Source organism: Arachis stenosperma, chromosome 9, assembly GCF_014773155.1.
Source record: "Arachis stenosperma cultivar V10309 chromosome 9, arast.V10309.gnm1.PFL2, whole genome shotgun sequence".
Classification (NCBI taxonomy): Eukaryota; Viridiplantae; Streptophyta; class Magnoliopsida; order Fabales; family Fabaceae; genus Arachis; species Arachis stenosperma.
In genome coordinates, this window is record NC_080385.1 from 29,154,135 (window position 1) to 29,160,662 (window position 6,528).

Below are 6,528 nucleotides of genomic sequence, written 5' to 3' on the forward strand. Positions count from 1 at the left end.
TTGTGTCCCTTTGGGTTTCCTTTGGGGTTTTCCTTATTTTATCATATGTATATATTGCTATGCTCGGACCGGTTATCTTCGCAGCCGGATCTTGAGTCTTGATATTCCTGTTTTTGACACTCCTTTGTATATATATAATCTCGCGTTGGTTTACCCTTGTTCGTTACGTTATCGATCGGAGTGTTGCGCTTTTGAGTTGCGGTTTTTGTTTACCCCTTTTTCTACAAAGGCTCCTAGTTATAATCAATCATTCATACTACTATACGTACTAATTTTTTTTTATTTTAGAGGTCGTAATACCTTGCCATCTCTGAATTATGACTTAAGCATAAGACTTTGTATGGTAGGGTGTTACAAGTTTTCCAAAATAATAAAGGAATTCAAAACGGGTTTAGCATACCTTCCGATACTACTAATCCTTTAAAGAATGAAGAACGAGTAATTCAATCATGAAACAGATCAATGTAATATTTTAAAATAAAATAAAACTTAGATTAATAATCCATAGAGAGCCTAAACAGAGCTCCTAACCCTTTGACAAAGGGATTAGTTGCTCATGATAAAAGAAACTAAGCCTAATGAGAGAGGTGTTCGATGGATGATTCGATTGGATTTGGATTCGAAGATCCTCCTTCTGGATAGAGTTATCCCCCTTGTGAACCTTCTTCACTTATTTACATCCTAAATTCAAATTTAAAAATTAACTCTAATCTTTATCTTTAGGAAAGATAAGATAACTACCTACTTAAATTCAAATTAAATCTTAATAATAATTCAAATCTAATCTAGAAACAAATCCTAACAACTAAATCTTTGTATTTCTAGAAGGAATTAGTGATAACTAATCTCTTGAATCTTCAATCTTTGGATGTGATTAAGGCTTCTAATGGTTTGATAACTGAATTTGGACCTTGTCAAGTGTTGAAGCATTGAATATGGGAGTTGAGTAGTGTGGATACGCTGGGATTGTGCTATGCTACTTTTGGCATGGCCCAATTTCTCCTTTCAGAGAAGGTTGCATACAGGGCTTGCAAGTGACATGCCGGGCTTGTACTTGGAGATGGAGGAGACACCGGTCTTACATGCATGGCCTCCAGGCATTTGGTGGATGGAGGAGGGAGCGCCAAGCTTGCAATGTGGGCTTGGGCATCCGGTTTGGACCGTCTTTAAACTGATTTTGTGTTTCTTGCTAAAAAGGCCTTAATCCTTAATTATTTGGGCTAAAAAAATCTGAAAACACAATAATACTAATACAACTCCAAATATTTTATTAGTTATGAAAATGCATTGAAAAACATAGGAAATTCGATTAAAAGTCTAAGAAGATCTAAGAAAATAATGAAAAAGAACCTTAAAAATTGCTTAAGATGATGGGTCATCACAACACCAAACTTAAAACTTTACTTGTCCTCAAGCAAAAGAAAAAGTAAATAGAGTTTATCTTAAGTGAAAAGAATTGAAGAATTTTCAAAATTAATTTTAAAAATAAAAGTGGGATTTATGATAATCCTTGTGGTCACATTCTTCTTCTCTTATTCTTGATGAATCTTGCATACTTAAGATTTGAGAATTTTAAAAACTTATATCACGAATTATATTATGAGAATTCTTTTGGGCTTATATGACTTGAAGGCAGTTGTTAAATTCGGGAAAAGATCTTTGAGACTTTTTTACTCCTAGTGTTTTGTCACAAGGCAGCTCTTTTAACGGGCTTTCAATCGATAATCCTAGGCTTGTTGGGCCAAGTTACCGGGTGATAAAGAATCCGTTGGATCTAATTACCCAAACCTCTCCTTCACGCAATCACACCACAAGCACATAACTAAAAAATTATTGATCTAGACATAGATGCCTAAAGTCTCTTTGGGATTCTAAATGTCTTATCTTAAGGGGACTCTTTAAGCAGGCTTTCAATCGACAATCCCAGTCCAGTTGGCCCAAATTATCAGGTGATAGAGCAACCTTCAGATTTACTTGCCCAATCCTTTTCTTGAAACACAAACATCACAGGCACATAATTAGCCATAGTTATTGATGCTCAGAGCCTTATAACTTTTTTATTTCTTTAATCTTTCCAGACTTTTTTTTCGCTGCCTCAAGAAATTGATGGTTGAATTCTCATAACACTTCTTCAAATTTCTGTTTTTGAGGATTCCCCTTCTGTTTCCTCAAGATTCCATTATCTTAAGTTTATCGAATGTAGCCACATAATGTTGAGCACCACCACTTTTGTTTTGAATTCATTATTCAATTTTTTTTATTAAGATATCTTTAATTACAAACTGATTACTGAAGAAATTAAACAAGCAAAAGAAAAAAATTTTGATGCAACAGTAAAAAAAGGGAAAACAAGGATAGAAATTTTAAAGAAAATATAATGTAAAAGAAAATAGAAAGAAGAAAAAAGTTAAAGATGAATAATGCATGCTAAAATTTTAAAAATTGATTTTGAAACTTAAAATAAATTTCTGGATGTCTCTTTTTTCTCTGTCTCTCTTTTTATTTAATTTGAAATCAAAATAAAATGCACAAAGAAATGAAAAAGTAAGAAGAAATATCTAACTAACCATCAGAGAAATATAATTCAAATTTACCACATTTTTACTTGTTTTTATTGTCTTCTTTTTGAATAGAGACATATTATTTTCCTGAAATAATACTTTAACAGATGCAAAATAAGTTTACGTAACCACTTTCAACACTAAACTTAGAGTTTGGCCAAATCTCTAAGTTCGAACATATAAGTAAAGAGAGAGGGAAATATGTTGTGAAGTAAAAGGTGGGTAGAGAAGAAGAGAAGATGAACGTGTATGTGTGTAGTGTGTGGATATATATTTGTATGTGAAGCATGATAATAGAGATAAGGAAGAGTGATATAGAGAAGGGTGACATGCTTACATGTTGAGTGGTCTTTGAGAAGATAAACAATAATGGTAGTCATAAAGCAAAAACTTTTGAAAACTAATTTTAAAAATTAAAATCAATAAAGAAAAATTATGAGTAGAGAACATAATCTAATAAAATATATATATTTTTTAAAAAATTTTGAAAAACAATGTAAACCAAAAGAGGAAAATAGAAAAAAAAATGAGAAATAAAAAGAAGAAAAATACAACTATGAAATGCTCAAATGAAAAAAATAGAAAAAAATTCCTTTTTTTTTTCTCAATTAATTCAAAGGAAACACTTAAATGAGAAAGAGGAGAAAAAGATACTCACTAATTGGATTGCCTCGGACATTCTTATTACCTCTTTGTGAACAACTTCCTTTATTATTGGATTAAGCCTTCTTTGCGTTTGCACTACAAGTTTAGAATCTTCTTTCAGTGAGATTTTGTACACGCACATGGTGGACTTATTTTCTTGGTGTTGTTTGAGAATGTCTTCTCTGTTGAACAAGTGTTTGCTGGCTTCTTTTCTTTTTCCTCCTTAGATTGTTGTGACAAATTAGTTATAGTCTTTTTATTGGGCGCTTCTTGCCTTAAAGGATTAGCCAAATTACTCTTCATGGCTTTTTCTGATTTACTAAGATATGAAACTCTTGTATTAATTGCTTTGCATTCTTTTGTATGATTTTGTTCTTCTACTAGTTGCTTGGTAATTTGTCCCATTTGTACCTTTAAATTCTTTATTAAAAATTTTTTATTTTTAAAATAGGCTCTTGCTTCTTGTATGAATTCATTAGTGAATTGAGATGGCTTTTCTGCAACAAGTTCAAGAGGTAATGACTCTTAGAAGAATTGATATTCAACATTAAAATTTATTTTCTATTGGTATGAAATGTTGAAATATTCTTGTCCTTGACTCCCCCAATCAAAATTTGTATAATTTCTCCAATAAAAAAAAAATGAGTAATTTCTTGGCTTGTAGGAATATCCCAGTGGCTTACATTGCGTTTGTTTCACTAGTCTTGTGAGATATGAGTTTTTGGTCCAAGAATTTATTGACTACTAGAATTGTGTCCATAGCATTTGATTCCATGATTCCTTGCACACACAAACAAAAAAAGATCAAATGCACCTTGCGGAATAAAAGAAAGAATAAAGAAGGAAGAAAGAATTTAAACAAGATAAAGAAACTAAAAGAAAGTAAAAAGAATGTAAAAGAAAAGAAAAAAATAAAAAGAAAATAAATGTGAAATAAAAAAAATTAAAATAAACAAGATCTAAGTTAGGATTTAACCATATGTATGTTGTCAATCTCAATTAATTCTTGGCAACGGCGCCAAAAGCTTGATGAGCGAAAATTAAAGTTCACGGATATTGGCAAGAGCACCGGATCGTTCAAGTAATACCACGGTGAGTAAATATCATTTCTACGAGGATTAAAAGACTGAGCAAGCAAATATCAGATTAAATATCTAATTAGATCAATAAAACCTGGATTGAAGAGGCAAGATTTTGTCTTGCTTAGAACCTTGAGTGCTTGAATGCTTAAGAAACAGTGACATTGAGCGTTGATTGAGAGAAGACAATGATGGTGAGAGCTAAGGGCTTCGAAAGTGTTTAAGTTCTAGGAAGATCAATCCTTGTTTATCTATTTTGAAGAACGCAAAGATATTTTCACAACAAATCTTAATTAACTAATTTTCAATTCGTTGGCTCCTAAGTTTCTCTTCAATTAATCAATCGCCAATTCCTTGGTCAACCGATTAATTGAAGAGGTTAAATACAAATCTAATTTAGTTTCTGATAACATTCAAAAGTAGTCCTTAGGTCGAATTATATGTCACGTATTCAAAATTAGAGTAATTAAAAATCATGTGGTGTCTCACACTAATTGAAACACTATTCCTAGTCAAATTCAAAAAGCCATGTGAAAGAGTTTTCAAGTTATAATTCAGATATTAAGTTTTTCAAAATAATAAAAAAATTCAAAACGGGATGAGTATACCTTTTGATACTAATCCTTTAAAGAATAAAATAAAACTTAGATTAATAATCCATAGAGAACATAAACAGGCTTCTAACCATTTGACAAAGAGATTAGTTACTCATGATAAAAGAAAATGGGCCTAATGAGAGAGGTGTCCGATGGATGATTCGATCGAATTTGGATCTGAAGATCTTTCGCCTAGATGGGATTATCCCCCTTGTAAATCTTGTTCACTTATTTATATCCTAAGTTAAAATTCAAAAATTAACTCTAATCTTTATCTTTAGGAATGATAAGATAACTACCTACTTAAATTCAAATAAAATGTTAACAATAATTCAAATCTAATCTAGAAACAAATCCTAACAACCAAATCTTTGTATTTCTAGAAGGAATTAGTGATAACTAATCTCTTGAATCTTCAATCTTCGGATGTGATTAAGGATTCTAATGATTTAATAACTGAATTTGGGCCTTGTCAAGTGTTGAAGCATTGAATATAGGAGTTGAGTAGGGTGGATACGCCGGACTTGTGCTCTCCTACTTTGGGTGTGTCCCAATTTCTCCTTCTAGAGAAGGTTGCACAACGGGATTGCAAGTGACATGCCGAGCTTCTTCTTGGAGATAGAGGAGATGTCGGGCTTACATACATGGCCACCGAACATTTGGTGGATGGAGAAGGGGATGCCGCGCTTGAGGACATGGACACCGGGCTTGGGTGTGCATGGATGCCAAGATTGCAATGTGGGCTTGGGCATCTGAGTTACTTGTTTTTGGGCCCGGTTGAACTGTCCTTGAATCGATTTTGTATTTTCTTGCTAAAAAAAGTCTTAATTCTTGATTATTTTGGGCCAAAAACACCTGAAAATACAATAATACTAAATACAACTATAAATATTTGAGTAGTTATGAAAATCCGCTGGAAAACATAAGAAATTTGATTAGAAGTCTAAGAATATCTATGAAAACCAATGAAAAGATCTCTAAAAATTGCTTAAGATGACGTGACATCAGAAGAACAAGTCCAAACCCTGCTAGAAGCCGGATTCATAAGGGAAGTAAGATATCCCTTATGGTTGGCCAATGTGGTACATGTAAAAAAAAAACAAAACGGAAAATAAAGGATGTGTATCGAATATACCGACCTCAATAAAGCTTGTCTAAATGACTCTTACCCTCTACCAAGCTTTGATGCCTTGGTAGATTCAGCTTTTGGATACAAGTTCCTTTCCTTTTTGGATGCCTGCTCGGGATTCAATTAAATCCCGATGGGTTAGGGGTGTAATCAATTTGGTTTGGTTTGGTTTTGGATCGAAAACCAACCGAACCGACCTGATCGGTTCTACAATGATACCAACCATTCGGTTGGCTGCTGTTTGAATAATCAAACCGAACCGAACCAACAGCGGTTTGGTTCGGTCAGTTTTTTCGGTTTTTTACACCTAATAATCAGAATTTAAATTACCATAAATGAAGTTTAAAACCTTCAATAAACTAGAATAACAAGAATATATCACATCCAGATTCAATACAAATTCAACTTAATTAAACATAAAACAAAGACAATTAAAAATGTCTAGCAAAACAACAAAAATAAATACACTTTAAACTGAAATAGTCACTTTAAAACAAATAAAAACCAAATAGCCACCA